Source organism: Sceloporus occidentalis, unplaced genomic scaffold (assembly GCF_023333645.1).
Source record: "Sceloporus occidentalis isolate IW3139 unplaced genomic scaffold, rSceOcc1.0.p SCAF_73, whole genome shotgun sequence".
Lineage (NCBI taxonomy): Eukaryota > Metazoa > Chordata > Lepidosauria > Squamata > Phrynosomatidae > Sceloporus > Sceloporus occidentalis.
The window spans coordinates 351,844-368,975 of record NW_028317053.1 but is presented as its reverse complement, the minus strand read 5'-3'; the positions used below and the strand labels follow the sequence as shown (position 1 = coordinate 368,975).

The 17,132-nt window shown below is 40.7% G+C and overlaps 1 protein-coding gene and 1 pseudogene across 1 annotated transcript in view; both read right to left on the bottom strand.

Moving 5' to 3' along the window:
- The window catches only part of LOC149286005 (proprotein convertase subtilisin/kexin type 5-like), a 352,398-nt gene that overhangs the window by 251,875 nt on the left and 83,391 nt on the right, over window positions 1-17,132 (bottom strand). The window lies entirely within an intron of this gene.
- On the bottom strand, window positions 11,866-12,612 carry LOC149286006 (small ribosomal subunit protein uS5 pseudogene; annotated as a pseudogene).

Below are 17,132 nucleotides of genomic sequence, written 5' to 3'. Positions count from 1 at the left end.
CACAAAGTACATGGCAATGAATTCTAGTTTCCTTTACACACACTTGTGTGTGTGTGTGTGTGAGAGAGAGAGAGAGAGAGAGACTTCAATTCACCTGGTAATTTATGGTGACCTGATGAAATCAGTCAATGAATCAGAAGACTAGGCATGTGGAGGGCAGCTATGCAAGAACTAGAAAATATCTAAAGAGTAAAAAAATACAAGTAAGCACTAAAACTAGAACGTTAAAATTAGAAAGTGAAGATCTGAGAGAGCACATTCCACTTTTGTCTGTTACCTGTCTATCATTTGTGGAACAATTTGCCACCTACTGTTTGTGGAAATCATTTTACTGCAACAGAGGTTGTCAGGACCAGAGGAAGCACATGGATATAATTTGAGATATATAGTTCACTATAGCACTTTGGATTGTGTATTCTGTGTTTTACAGTATTGCTGCAATCTGATTACTACATATAAATATATAATCATTGTATATTTGTTAGTTGTGGTTTTATCCTTTTGGTACATTGTTGTGATATAGTTCATTACATTGTCAGTTTCTCCCTACAAAATACAGCTCACCAGACAGATACTGTCCCAGAAGAAAACATAGGAAGATTTTTTTTTACTGCTAGACACTTCTAACTGTTAAAACTGAAGAAAAGTAAACCTGAACCCATGACTAATCCATTCATAGGCTTTTTTATCCCTTATCTTCAATAAACCCCACTGACTGTCCATCTAATAGGTCTACACATTCTGGCTTCTGGCTGCATTCTTCCATCTATCACTAACACTTGAAATCACCCATAGGCAGCTCACTGGGGGAAATGACTCCGAAGTGCTGTTATTTGGCTCAGACCAGCCATGTACCTTGGGCTGTAGAAAAGGGTGTGAGATTGTAAGCCCGCTTTCCTTGAAAGGTTGGGCAGCCTGCCAGAAGACAGCAGCTTTCTCCTCTCATGATGTCAGCAGGCTGTCCTTGCCTGAACTTTTGCTTCTCTGGCAAAAAGCAAGAACTTTACAGCTACTGGCATGTCTTCCTTATTCATGCTGTATAGAAACAGTAGAATACATTCATCTGCTTTTAACTGTCTTGTGGCCAAAGGTCTAAGAATCATTGTTGTTGTTTTTTTAAAGGCAAGCAGCCCAATGATATCAGGAAACTGCCTCAAGCAGAGCAGAAAGAAAAGACCCGTAAAAGGTCCAAATTCTCAAAAGCAGGAGATATGGCACCAACTTAACCAATCCTTCTGTGGTCATGTTTTTTGCCTCACTCCTCCACCTAAAGTGGAACACACCTGTTGTCCTCCTTCTTACACCAGGTGGGAGAGAGCAGCAGCAAACTATAACAAGACCAAGAGAAGAAAGAGTGAAAACAGCTGTGACAGCCTCTTTTCCCACTGTTTTGAACAAATAATGTTGTCTGTTTTAAAAGTACCTAAACAAAAGAACAAGCAGAAAACACCTATAGTCCATGATGGTTCAGCTGATTAATTCACACAAAGTTTGCCTTGTACCTCTGTCTACAGCAGAAATCATGAAACTTTCATGATGTTATTGTACTATAACTCCCAGAATTCCTCACTATTGGCTGTACTGACTGGGGCTTATCAAGAGTTGCATCCCAGCAAAATACAGAGGGCCACATGATTCCAACCCCTGTTCTAGAGACGTCTTGTAAACTCAGAGAGGTATATGCATGTATGCACGGGACTGAATTAGTATTTGCTACCCAACCCCAGAATAATGAGATCAGTCTCCTTCCTTAGAGGTCTTCAAACAGAGGCTGGATGGTCATCTGTCAGGGATGCTTTGATTGTGATTTCCTGCATGGCAGGGGGTTGGACTGGATGGCCCTTGTGGTCTCTTCCAACGCTACGATTCTATGATTCCATGATTCTATGACACTGAAATGGGATGAAACAGGGCCATTTATTGACCTATTTAATAAATTCTTAACGGAACTGCAACTAATTTCTAGCAACAACCAAGTGTTGGAGAAGTTGCATCCAGTGTCTTTCCCTAGACCACCTCTGCAGCTTATCTGGACAATAACACCTGAACCCTCAACAACAACTCAAAAGCTGGCTGGCCCACATCAGGAAGTCTAACCAGAAAGCTCCCATTTCAATACGCGAAGATTAAAGATGCGGTTTATCTTTCAAGCTTGACCTAAGGGCAATTTCTTTCTTCCACCTCCCAGGTTGCAAGGCCTAAAGAGGTGGTTTCAGAAATGTCCCTTCCATCCAAACAGTGTCCAAGGTGCTCACAAATATATAATCCAAATATTTATGCCAAAGTTAGGTACAGTGCACCCGTGCCATAGGCGGGTGCAATATATGCAGTTTTCAGCATACGCTGAAAGCCACGATGGAAGAAGTGGTGCTGTGTGCCGGAAATAGTAATGGCACATGCGCCCATGGTGTGTTGCTGCGCCGCCGCAGGCACGAACCCCATTGCTTTAAATGGGGCTCAAGCATATGTGGAATTTCCCTTACACGGCAGGGTCCAGAACAGATCCCCTGCATAACGGAAGGGCCAACTGTATTTATACAAACCCAATTAGAACTCAAAAATTTTAAGCCAAATCAGGTATTATCAAGACTCACCGATCCAATTTCCCATATGCCACTGGAAACAGCATGGGATAGGCAAAAAAAAAAAAAAAAAAAAACAACCTGGGAAAAGGGAAAAAAACTCCAACACCGTCCATCATCACAACAGCCTACACTGTGACTTGGGGCACTCCCCTTATATAGCCAGGGCTCCATGTGGCCATTTGGCCCTGCCTCTCCCTCCTGTGTCACAATTATCTCTGACCCCTATCCAGGGTGACTTTGCACATTTGCAGCCTTTTACTGCACTTGGTGACCATCATCTTTGATGTCACTTCCCATGACTCAGCACTGGTGGAAAATGCCTTGTCATCATGGCTGACAGTGACCCTTTGTTGTCCAGTCACTATTTAATACCACACTGTGCATTTTCTCAGTACTCTATATACCAACAGGTCCTGGGCTGACCAGGGGCCAATTGTGGCTGTAGCAGCCAGAGGCTGCCCCAAGCCACCCATCTGTCTGACCCCTATGTCAACAGGTTCCTTCAATACTCTGGGATGCAGTTCACCTGGCCCTGCAGATTTGAACCCACTTAGGTTAACTAGGGCCTGTTACAGACAGCCCAAATAAAGCTGCTTCGAGTCACAGTGGAGGTATGGTGTTTCAATGATGCATGCGTCCTAAGAGTCCAGAAGCCACACCAAAGCCACACTCCAGTCCTTAGGAGTGGAACATGGCTTTGGTGTGACTTCTGGACTCTTAAGACGCATGCATCATTGAAACACCATACCTCCACTGTGACTCGAAGCAGCTTTATTTTGGCTGTCTGTAACAGGCCTTGGTGATTTTTGACAAATTGCTTACCAATCCAGATTTGCAACCTGGATTCCTTGCCAAGGTCCCTGCTGATGCATGGAAGCCACAGTCCACTTTTTTGTGGAAAACGGGAGCAAAATAGCTATTGAGCAATTATGCCTTTCTGTTGTGATCTTTTAGCATTTCACCATCCCTGCTGAACAGTGGTCCCACGATTTTCCCCATTCTGTTGCTTCAAACATATTTTTTAAAGAAAACCTTTTGCTGCTCCTTGCTTCCCTAGCCAATCTCAGTAAATTTTGAGCTACAGGCAAGTTTGGGTGACATCTGCATCCTTTTTTGGTGAATATCCTTTATACATGCTCTTTTTTTCCCTTTTCACTTCCTTCTCAGGTTTACTGTACTGTACATTGGCTTTTTAGGTGCCTCCCATTTTTCTTCTTTCACTGCATTGTTTATGATTGTGCTTTTAGCAGTTCCCTCTTCACAAAACCCCATGCTGCGTTTCTTTTTCCTTTAGCATCTCTACCCATGGGATTCTGTCCTTTATTTCCCCTGAGCTTGATAAAATCAGCTTTCCTGAAATCCAAGGTTCATGTTTGACTAAACTCCTCTTTGGCCTGTCTCACAATCCTGAATGTTATCATTACAGCATCACTCCCTCCTAAAGTATCAACCATTTTGGTTCCAGTGAACAATTTCTTTCTAATGGTTAGGATCATGTCCAGGATTGTAAATTCCCCTGTTCCTTTCTTCGCCTTTGAAAGAAAAAATTATCGGCACATCAAGAATTTGTTGGAGAACCTCTTTTAAAGTGCTAGTCTTCCAGCACATATCAGGAGAATGGAATCCCCCATAACTACCAGATCTTGCTTTTTGGACATGTCTGAGAATTGTTTCAGAAAAGCATCATTCACCACCTCATCCTGTAATAAACTACTAAAGGTAAAGGTTTCCCCTTGACAAGACTGTCTAGACATAACTGACTTCAGGGGGTGGTGCTCATCTCTGTTACTAAACTACAGAGCCAGCATTAACAAAGATAACTCTGTGATCATGTGGCCAGCGTGACTGCACAGAATACTGTTACCTTCTCACCAAAGTGGTACCTATTTATCTGTTTGTACTTTTACATGTTTTCAAACTGCTGGGTTGGCAGAAGCTGGGACTAGTGATAGGAGCTCACTCCTTGGGCCGAGAAGTGCTGACCTGCCAATCTTGCAGTCGTCAGGGTGGATGTCCCTTTTACCAAAACATTTTTCTTTCTCCATTCATTTTGACCAAATACTTTCCACTGATCCAGTCTGAACACTTCCACTGATTTCTGTACAAGTGAATTTGTCTTTGCCATAGAATGCTACTCTCCCTCCTATAATGCTACTCTCCTTCCTTTTCTTTCCTTCTATTCTTTTTGAATATATAATATCCTTTAGTTGTTATATTCCAAGCATGGGAGTCATACCACCAAATCTCTGTTACACCTATGGTGTAAAATCATATTTGCCTTCCTGCACTACAACCATGCCTGTCTTGTTCATTTCTCAAACTTTGTACATTGGTGGATAGATATCTAAAGTATTGCTTGTTCTCATATTCTTTTGCAAGTTTTACTGTAGCTCCAATTCTCTCCCCCACTTTCTCTTTTAGAATCCAGATGCTAGTGTTCAGAGTGTGCTTTTAAAGAGATATTTAGGCGGGTTATAAACCGCCGCTGTTTGCTCCGTGAGGGAGCCGCTGCAGCCAAACTGTGCGGTTCCCTTACGGAGCAAAAAAGAAGCTCCAAAATGGAGCTTCTTTCCGCGGCGCAGTTATGATGCCGCGAGGCGCCGCTGGTGCACTCGCAACATCATAGGCGCCGTGACACGTCTGGACGCTATGCATCCAAGACGTAAACATGGCGGCGGCCGTCTGGAACGGCCGTCACCAAAAAATACGTAGTGACTACGTATTAGGGTTAGGGGGTGCGGAAGCATCGCACCTTCCTAACCCTAATGCGTAGTCACTACATATTTTTGGCGGTCTGTAACCCGCCTTAGACTACAATCTCCAACCCCCTAAGAATTTGGTTTAAATCCCCCTTGATCAGATTCACCATTCTTTTGCCAAAGACACTCTTCTCAGTCTTTGTGTGATGTAGCCCATCTGTAGCAGGTAGTTTGATTTCAGCTAATGAGCCAGGATGCTCTAAAATAAAAAGTAGTTTCTGGAAATTTTATTTATTGACTATATGATTAATTTATATCCCATTTCCCCAACTTGGGACTCAAGATGAAAACAAAATCAATATAGATAACATGAGTTCACAATAATTCACTTTGTTTTCTTCCACCAGTTTTCACCTCCTCTTTCCACACAGTTCTTTTCAACCTTATACAGTACAGTTTTCAGACAAATCTGACAATGGTTAGAAAAAGAATTGGAACAAGGCTTGGCATAGCAAATGCAAGACTACAACTGGATATGGGATGTGCAAATCATCTGGGAACCAGGGTACTTTAGCCTCAAAAATATACTGAATCTCTGGGAAAACTGTCCACATATTAATTTGTTTTTGGGTGACATAAAAAGTATGCCCACTAGCCAGTGTTGTAATAAAGCTAGGGCCCGCAAGGAAGGAGTGAAAAGATTTTTTGATTAACAGGAATGGTGACATGATTTCCCACTATGCTTCTTGTTTCCACTGAGCTTAGCTGCCAACCATCACAATACCTGAGGGGAAGGAGGGACGAATTTCCCTAGGGAGAAAAAATATTGTTGTGATCTACCCCATTACAATAAAAAGTATTTTGGGTTGGATTGGTCCTGAATGGACAATTAAGATACATTAGCTTAACAAAAACTTTGCTTTTACTGGAAATAAATTTCTAGAACAGATTTCTTACTATGGATTCATGCAACAACCTGTATTTTTGGGCTGTTCTTTGGGAAAATGGGAACAGTCATGAGTCTTCTGCTTGAGAACTTACCAGTAAACATTGCACCCACATCCACCAACAGCCTGAATTGTTTCTATAATTGGGTAAAATGTGACCACTAACTAGAATGTACAGGTAAATATAAACTACCATGTAAATTAATGAAAAAGAGGGGATAAACCCTTTTCCATTACGAAAGAACAGTATTTAATTGCTAAGTCTTACAGGATACTAAGTGCTACACAGTTTCACTTAAAATACTATCTAGTGATTTTAAAGTAAAATAAATAATACTGTGAAATATTTATTTATAGTTTCCTCAAACACAAAATTGCCACAGGTCAGGCACAATACAAGTGACTAATTTAACTTTTAGAATCACAGAATCATAGACACTCTTAATTATTATTGATTTTAAATCAAATGTATTGAACATATAATAGCAAGTGAACAGTGAAATGGTGCACAGAATTGTTATTACAATCCTTACTTTTACTTTACAAAGAAGCTGTACAGATAGCCCCTAAGGGGTGGCTTGCAGCTGCTTCTTTCTTCGCCAGATCGGGGCTGCAGCAACTGCATGCTGCAGCCCTGATTTGGCTTTTGCACGGTGCAAAAAGGAGCCACAAAAAGCTGCTCCCTTCTGCGCTGCAGAAAGGGTGCCATAGCCATAGCTTTTCTGCACTCTGAATGCAGCACCAGAGGAACACCATGATGCCACCTGCCATGTAGTGGGGGTGTGGCGTCATGCTAGCATGGGGGGCAGAGGCAGGGTGTGTGTCGTGTGGATGCGATGCCCCCACTCCATCCTCAAGACAGCCTTTATGGCCAGTCCGTAGGGCCTGGAAGTTTTCTAGTTCTTGTAGGGATAAAAGCAAGATACAAAACCAGATAAATTTATGATTTTCTCATTTTGTGCTTTAAAAAGAAGCTTGCAAATCTGTGGTACAAAAAAATGGCAGGTTCTTTTGCACATAAACTGTAGAATCAGAATAGGATCATCTTATGATGTCTTTTAGGCTTCTCTTTCCATGCTAGGTATGCTTCTGCTTTGCTACAGATTCAAATGTCTCCCAAAATTGAAGCATCTTATTGTAATAAAATTTATTCGGTCTTTGACCAGTATAAATTGAAGCATCTAAGTATGAAACAGTGTCAAAATGTGATTGTTCAGCAGTACTGCATACTGATATTCATATTATATTTAAAGTTAAATCATCAGGTACCCATTTTGGGGCATGCAGAAGTATTTTTTCAGTGCCTGGACTATAGGCAGACATATTAATAAATGTACTTCCAGAAATTGCATTTAAAAAGGGCAAATGCATTAAGGTTCTAAAATGGTATGCTTGAAAATCAGCTTTACAGTGTCTGGACTTTCAAAGCAAAGGGAAATGTGGTCATACTGCATACTATGTGAGCCAGTCCTGTTCAATTAATAGGATTTTCTTCCACATAGATAAGCATAGAAGGGGGCAGCACAAGACATATTTTGAGACCTAAACTGGCAAATTTTCAATAAGGAAAAGTCTATGTCATCGTCGTTCCTCACTTACACAAGCACAACGGTTGTGTTCTGAGATCTTGATCGATACGTGAGATGTTGGCAGCAACTTGCAATAGGAATATGAAACATAATTTTTAGACTTGATATGGTATATGAAGTAATAAACAAACAATTATTTATTCTAACAGCTCATCCCTTTTATGTGGTTAGTTCAAAGTTCTTCATACATGTGGCATTTCTTGCTGCTTTTGTCTAAGAAATTGTGTTCTTCCATCTCGAAATAAGCAGCATGGGTGCAAAATCAATAATTTTGTTTCTGCTGTCTTACATGAAATAAGAAAATTTAGACACCATGCTGTTCACAATTTTACACATATACACACCTCTCCCTGCACAGTTCATCTCAAACTGGCTTCTCATATTGTCAGCCCTCTGTATCAATGAAAGTTCAGGTCTGGACACACCCCTCCCCCTGCAGATACCAAAAAATGCAGGACCTCAAGTCCTGTTACTATGAATCGTCCCATTACTAACATGCATGTGGCTGCATTAGTGTGGTTGCATGCATGCCTCTCCACTGATGATAATAGGGAGGGGACATCCACATATGCTCCAATCCAGGGATGGCTAGCCCTTTGATATGAAGGGCTGACTGTATCATATAGATGTATGTGATACATACATCTATGTATCACATTGTTATTGTGTTCATTCAAATTGTTCCTGACTTTGGGTAACCCTAAGGCAAAATTATTACAGAGTTTTCTTCACTGAGAGTGTGTGACTTGCCTATGGTCACTCAGTGAGCTTCCATGGTCAAGTGGGGAATTGAAATCTATCTCCAGAGTTATAGTCCAACAGTCATATCACTACACTACTCAGGCTCTCTGGGGGAAAACTGTCTATGCCAGCAGTACTCAAACTTTTTATCCTTGGGACCCCACTTTACATCTACATGCATATGCTGTGGCTGGCCCCACTTGAGATATAGTATATGACTAAAAATATTTTGTTTTTCAGTGTGCCTATTTATGTATATTCCTATTTAAACATTTTATAAGAAAATGACATTGTTCAAATTAGAAGAGTTTTATTTAAGTAATTTGAATATTTAACTCAAAGCATGTGTAAATTATACACATAAAAAAGTCTGGGAAGAGGAAAAGGAGGGATCAGGGCCCCAAGGGTCGAAGCACATGGCCAGTAAAGAGCTGCCGGGGGTGGGGAGAGTCTGAGACTGAGGTGACTGCATGGCCTGCTGCCGAAGTGGGCTGCTGCTGTGGTCCCAAACCAGTGTCACCAGGAGCAGGATTATATCCACTCCTTTTTGAGCTAGTCCAAAGGACCAGATTGCAAAACTGGAGCAGCTTCCAGATGCTTTGGGGGCATGCATAATCTGAACACCATGCTGCCACAGCAGCCAGAATCAGGGACGTAGCCAAGGGGGGGGGTTCTTGGGGTCCGGACCCCCTTTCCATTAGAAAAATGAATGGTGTGTGCTGCTGCGCCGCCGCACCCAAGCCCCATTATAATGGTGGCACTTAGTCTGGATCCCCCCTTCCTAAAATCCTAGCTACGTCCCTGCCAGAATCCACCTTATTTGGCCTGTGTGTTTTGGGTCATCATCTACACAAGTACTTGAACAACTCTCTTGCCCCTCCTGGGGGTCCTGTCCCATCGATTAAGAACCACTGTTTTTCATTAGTTTTTTCCTGTCATTCTTTGTGTATATTAGTTTACAAACAATATTACTATAGAGTTTGTGAACTATGCTAACCAAAATGTTGATGTCATAATAAAAAAAGTAACATAAAACTGATGAGAAGGAAGCAAAACATTTATCAAGATTTAATAGAAAAATCTAAGATTTGGCTACTAAGGGTGAGATCTTATCAGTGGTAAACAGTGGAAAGCAAGTAAGTAAGTCTGCAGACTGAAATCATTCTGAGTTGTTTTTTTTTAAATGTTTGGGTTTGTGTTAGAGATTGTGATGGCTCGAGGGAATGTGAAAAAGGAATACAGTAGCTAAAGGCCAAAGAATTGTAGACCTAGCTCTCTAAGTTAATAGGCATATTAGTCGTATTTGTCTCAAATGGAAGATCCTATCCCTGGATCATGGCAAACTACTAGTGAAATGGAATTCCCAAAAGTAGTTTATCATAACTATTCTGTGAGTCTAAGCATCTCTTTGAATCATGGCCATTATTATTATTATTATTATTATTATTATTATTATTATTATTTAAAATCTGTACATATTGCCAGAAGGATGCACAGGTAGAGCAACAGTTATTATAGCTATGATTCTATGATTCTTCTAGGATAAGATAAAAATCCATCAAAGTTGTGTAAAACAGTATATACGGATGCTGTGATAAGCTTACAAACCATATTTTTTTATATCCACAGAAGTGGGGGAGTGAGGGGGAGTCTGCCTGGATAAGAGTGGCAGCTCTAGCTGTTTGCTGTAAGTTTTGAATTATAAGTTTACTAAAATGTGAAAGAAATTTTTAAAAAAGAAATAAAATAAATGCCCACTCTTGACACTGAAACATCAGTTTCATTCATCTCAAAATTTAATTTCACTGTGGAAACTATACAAAAAAGGGAGTGGATGAGACACAATTTACGAAAGGTCTTGATCCCTGGCATCTTTAGGAAGTTTGGGGAAATCTGCTCACTGAAACCCCTGAAAGATGCTGTCCACCTGTTTAGATAACGCTGAGCTTGAAGGACAAATAGTCTGGCTGCCACTGTGTCAAAATGTATCAGTACGGCTCATGGTTTAAATTTTATTGTTGGGACTCAGACCTGAAATGCAGAACAGGCATTCTTAATCATGACAAGTGAATGGAAGCCATAATTATAAAAAAATGAAAAAAGAAAAAAGGAGCAATTTCTCACATACTACACAGATGTCACTCAAAGTTCTGTTTAAGTTGCAATCCAATACTTATCCAGAGGTAAGTCACACTGCAATGAGGAAAAAATATTCATGAGTAGACATGTATAGTCCTATTAATGTTAATGGGATAAATTTAGACACATATACTTCTACTTTTAAATTCACAGATTGATGTAGGATAATCATAGGACATACTAAGCTCTGCCTTTTTGCAAATTTAACTTTTATATATTGGAAGACTTCACTACAGTAATCATATTTGCCTGATCTGTTATGTATCCTGAAAGTACTGCTTCATTGTTTGTTTTCCTGGAATGAAAAACTTTAATATGTGTTTAATGTTGACAGAATTACATGTTTTTCCTAGGGTGAAACCCAGTCCAAAGATTGGTCTTGGCCACCTGTGAATTATTCTTTGAGATGTCACCAGTTTATTTCCTTTAAATGATATATTTCATCTGTACCATTAGCCAACATAATATTTGAATTGCTTCTATATTATTATTATTAACCTTTATTTATAAAGCACTGTAAATTTACATGAAGTTCTTCTATATATGAAGTGTAGCAGGCAGAAATCATGGAAAGTCATACTGGAGAATTTTTTTTAAAAATCTACTGTCATACCCAGAGGCAGTTTTAGGTAAAGTTTTTTTATTAACTAAACAAACAGAAGCACTTTGAAGATAATCTGTCTTTTCTCAGGAACAGATTGAGGCAAGAAAAAAAAATCCACCAGAAGTAGCAGTAGAAAAACAATGGAGTGTGGAGTAGATTATAATATTGTGGAAAACTTCAATAAATGGCAATACTATGACAAAAAGCATTCACTGAACCCACTCCAAATTACCAAAATCTCAGCAGATGTTTAATTTATGCTATTTATTATACAAAAAGGACCCTCAAATTGACAGATTTACTGATACATGGCTATTTATATGAATAAATAAAATTATATTTCCCCCCAAAAAGTGCAGGAGAACTTTTAAATGTTACTTTCAGTATTTAATGGAATCCTAACAGGGAAGGGCTGAGCAGCTGATGGGCCCAGAGAAATTAAATATTTTCCAATTTATGTGGCCTGCTTAGCTCTCTGCTTATTACAAATAATGTGGCCTGCTTAGCTCCCTATAGCAGACAGTCTGTATGTGGAAGCTTTTTAAAGGAAAGTAATTGTTCTTAAGTAGTTGCCACAGCAGCTGCCTGAGTACTTTGCACAGACACTCTGGTCGCATGAGTCTTTGCCAGATGGTCAGTGAACTCCTGATAGGGAGATTTGGTAAAAATAGTCTCCTTCCAGGGGTCAGGGGTCAGGTAACTGTAGGTCTTGGAAATGGCTTCAAAGGTGGCCTTTGCAAAGTTGCCCAAGGTGGCTGTGCACGCCCTGACTGAGGTGTAACAGTCATTGATACCAGTCATCATCAGCAGTTTCTTGAAGACTGGGGCAGACACAATGCCAATGCCATGAGGTGCGGGGATGAGGAGCACCAAGACATAGCCACACCGTCCAGTTACCTTGCAAAGTAGAGTGTGGGGCTTGCTGCCCCAGTAGCCTTGCCTGAATGGCATGATGGAGAGTTTTGCCAAGATAATGGCCCCGCAAATTGCAGTGGTTAATTCATTGGAGCATTCGACGTCAAGGCATACATGGCCATTGTAGTCGCCAATGGCAACAAAAGCCTTGAACTGGGTGTGCTGACCAGCATGGGGATGTTTCTGAACAGGCATGATCTTTAGAACTTCATCTTTCAGAGAGGAGCCCAGGAAAAAGTCAATGATTTCAGACTCCTTGATCAGAAGGGAGAAAAGATAGATCTCTTCCAGGGACTTGATCTTCATGTCCTTGAACAGGCGTCCAAGCTTGGTAACTCCTCCTCCTCAGCCTCCTCCTCTTCCTCCCCCTGCAGCACTGGCATCATCCATCATTTGGTGTTCTCAAGTAGAAGCGCTTTTTAAAGGAGGTTTCTATGGGGTAAAGCAGACCGGCAGCTTGGAAGTGGCATCTGGCCACTCCAGTCCCAATCGTCCCCTGATCAACACAGGACCACAACAACTGGACGGCGCGCTCTGAAAGCAGGCTGCCAACATGGTCCCAAACAGGCTGCCAGCAAAGAGCAGGTTTTCCCTGCTCTTTCTCCCAGAGGCCTGAGGCTGCCTTAGGCAGCCTTAGAGTGGCTTCCAGTTGCTCTGAGGGCATGAATCATCTGCATGTCCTGCCCCCAAAGTGGCCAGAAGTCACACTTTTGAGCCCATCTGTTTCGAGAATTAGTTGCCCAGTAATTAGGGTTGCCATAAGTGAGGACCTCCAAACTGGGACAAATGTAGGACAAATGTAGGGCAACATTTTCAAATGTAGGACACATTTTTATAAAAATGGAGGACACGCAAAAAATGAGGTTTTTTAAAAAAAATGTTAATATAAACGCATGTTTTTAGGCATGATCAAAATGGAGAACATTTTGGCATTATTCTTAGACAGATGGCAGAAATGGACTTGCCCTCGGGTTCAACTTTACTTCTCAGAAGTGTGTACTTGGGCAAGGGAATGTGGTTTTTCTTCACTGCGCATGAGTTTGTAAAAATCACAGCAAGTTACATAAGCAAGTTATATTGGCCGTGCCTCAGAGGCTTTCTGATATCAATATCACCATCACCATCATTATCACCATCATCATCATCATCATCATCACCACCACTATAATTGGCCAAGAAAGGCAGACTTGTTAGCATTCAAAGCACCATAAATACACAGAAAATGCACTTGCATATATTTAATAATAAAAAATAATGAAAAAATAAATAAAAAACAAGGCAGGGGTGTATATATTTGATAATAAAAATAATGTAATAAAATTAATAAAATAAAACAAAAACAAGCAATAATAAAAATTAATGAAATGAAATAAAAACAAGCAATAATAACATTAATAAAATAAAATAAAAACAAGCAATAATAACATTAATAAAATAAAATAAAAACAAGTAATAATAACATTAATAAAATAAAATAAAAACAAGCAATAATAACATTAATAAAATAAAATAAAATCAAGCAATAATAACATTAATAAAATAAAATAAAAACAAGCAATAATAAAAATTAATAAAATGAAATAAAAACGAGCAATAATAAAAATTAATAAAATAAAAAATAAAAAGCAATAATAAAAATTTAAAAAATTAAATAAAATAAGTATTTTATATATTTAAAAATAATTTAAAACCCCCAAAAAACCAAGGCAGACCTACTGGCCACTGACTCAGCTTTCCTCCTCCTCCTCCTCCTCCTCTGCCCCAATTCTGCCCTGGCCCCTGGCCTAAGTTCAGGCACCCTTCCTCCGTCTCCTTGCTCCTCCTCCTCCTCCTCTCCCCCCTCCTCCTCCTTATGAAGGCTGGCGCGCGTGCGGAAGGAAGCAGGCAGGTGCGCGTGCGCGCGGAGGGAGGCGGGGAAGGCAGGCGCGCGCGTGCGCACGGAGGGAGGCGGGGAAGGCAGGCGCGCGCGCGTGCGCGGAGGCAAGCGGGGAAGGCAGGCGCGCGCGCACGGAGGGAAGTGGGGAAGGCGCGCACGCTGCCCCTGGCCCCTGCTGGGGCCTGGGCGGCATGCAAGCCCTCCCAGTGGGGGCGCGGTGGCGGCGGCGCTTCTGCCGCCCGCCGAGGAAGAGGAGGGAGGTGGAGCTGGAGGAGGAGGTGGGTTGGCGCCGCAGCAGCTGCGTTAGCGGCAGCGGCAATGGCTGGAGTGGCCCCCAAACCGGGAACAAGGCACGGGTGGGGGCCCAAACCGGACCGGGACCGGGAGGGGCCCTCCGAAACCGTGAATGGCACGGGGGCCGCCGGGTTATGGCAACCCTACCAGTAATTCAGTCCAACCCTATAGTCAGTCTGAACCTGACTAGGAGCAAGTTAGTTGTTCTCTCTCAGCTCCTCCTTGTCTCAGAGTATGAGAGACACATCTCTGTGTCTCTCATACTATGATAAAAAGAGTATTGAGAAAGAAATATACAGAACTATAAAGAGAAGTGGGAAAATATCTATTTGGCTCTTTAAATGCAGAAAGTGTGTTCCTGTAATCTGATAATCAATACAGCGGACACAGAAAAGTATATACAAACATGTATATGTATGTGTGTGTATAATTATCTACCAACCAACCTTGATACATCAAAGTTTAAATACGTTTAATGAATGGACAATACAGTGTTAAGGAACCAAGAGAATGTGGGACAGTCTAGAGAATCTAGACATCATAACTTAATCCAGTTGATAGTCTCAGCTATAATAAACTCTGTGAATCAAATGGATTTATATTAGTGTTGATTTAGCATTCAACATAAATAAATAAATACAATACAATACAATACAATACAATACAATACAATACAATACAATTGTTTAACTTAGTCTAATGTGTTTGGACTAGCAATTGTAATTTTTTAACCTTAAAATTGTTAGGCATACTAAGGGAATCAGAAGAATATCTTTGGGGTTATTTGGGTTTTATATGTATTATTTATTTAATGTGTCCATTATCTGCGGTTGTGGTACTATCTTCAGTAACCAGGTAGATTACTTTCCTAACAAGAACATAGGTTTACTGTTCATACAGTTTGAATCTGGAGGGGTATGTAGTTATTTGCTGGTAACATTAGGGCAGGAGTAAACAGTGCAATCACTCTTTCTGGGGGCACTAAGGATGCCTATGACTGTGTGTGCCAGGGTGTTCCCACTCTTTGCAAGGTGCAAGAGAAGTCCAAATTGGGTATGGGATGACTCCTGCCTGGGCACAGAGGTGTGCCATAAAATCTGTGTAATAAAGTTTACATCCCATGCCTTGCTTGGGAGGAAAAGATGGAAAGGGTGGTGCGATAATCTCCTTTGTTTGAAGGCTGGAGCGTGTCAAACTAAGGGCCTTCCCAATCCACACAAAGGCAGATACTTTTATTAGTAGTCAACTCTAGTGGTTATATTGATAGTAAATAAAAATTGCCAAAGTTCTACCTGAAACCACAGTCACAGCCAAACACAAAGGGGGGGGGGGGTTGTTGGGTTTTTGGGCTATGTGGCCTTGTTCTTGAAGAGTTTATTCCTGTGATTTTGCTAGCATCTGTGGCTGGCATCTTCAGAGAATGCTGGCATGGAAGTGAGTGGGGTATATATACTGTGTGACCGTTGGTCCCAAAAAACCCACAAAAAACTATGGATGCCAGCCGTGAAAGTCTTCGACTTCACAAAAAACATGTTTTCATAGAATCATAGAATTGGAGAGTTGGAAGAGACCACAAGGGCCATCCAGTCCAACCCCCTGCCATGCAGGAAATCTCAATCAAAGCATCCCTGACAGATGACCATCCAGCCTCTGTTTAAAGACCTCCAAGGAAGGAAACTCCACTAAACTCTGAGTGTGTTCCACTGTCAAACAGCCCTTACTGTCAGGAAGTTCCTCCTAATGTTGAGGTGGAATCTCTTTTCCTGTAGCTTGCATCCATTGTTCCTGGTCCTGTTCTCTAGAGCAGCAGAAAACAAGCTTGCTCCTTCCTCAATATGACATCCCTTCAAATATTTAAAGTTTTCCCATAACCAACTTTTAAAGAACCTAACAAATGTTCTGCACTTGCTGAAACAATTGTTAGTCTTCAGGCATAGATACTCCCATTACAGCAAGCTACACAGGTAACTATGCTATGTATTTGAAAAGTAACAGCATAAAATGAAAAGCAATGTTGCAGAAGTAGTCTTCTTCTTGCACAACATAACTTTTCAGCTCCTTTCTCATTCTGCAATCCCACATCACCCTGAAATGATCCCCCATTGCGGAATAGATTTGGGAATGCATGAGGATAGTTAAGAAGGAAATCTGCTTTGTTCTGACTAACACAGTTGAATGCAGTCCTGTTATATCCAGAAGATTCAATGTTTCTCAGTTTTGCCATAGTGATTTCCTTTCAACTCATCCCTGAGTGAATGAAAGAATATACAGAGATAATCAGATCAAATAGGTAGTGCCTCTGCTTCTTCCCAATTCAGGATATATGTGAGTGGTATGAATTATATCTCTGTGAATCTAACATGGTTGAATTCTGTGTGCTTTTACTGTTGCAAAAAGACTTATATTCCAAGGTTGGAGAGACAGATATTCACCATCTTTTGTTCAATGGTCACAAGATTTTACAGCTCTAGCAATGCATGAATGTATATGTCAAAGAAGCCAACTTCAAGAATGTGTATTTTTGGATATACGGTCAGTTTACACTTATGTAAATGCCTAGTCTATAGTATATGTACTTCCTTTCCCTTTTTTCGCCCTCTTTCTTTGCAGTCATACTTTTTAAAAAAATCTATTTTTTATGTTTTGAAAAAAGGATGTATGAGAATGGAGTGGGCTGCTCCCAACTTCTCCGTGCAAATAGATTTTTAAAAAAGACAAAAGTTTCTACTTATGTCAGAGAAAA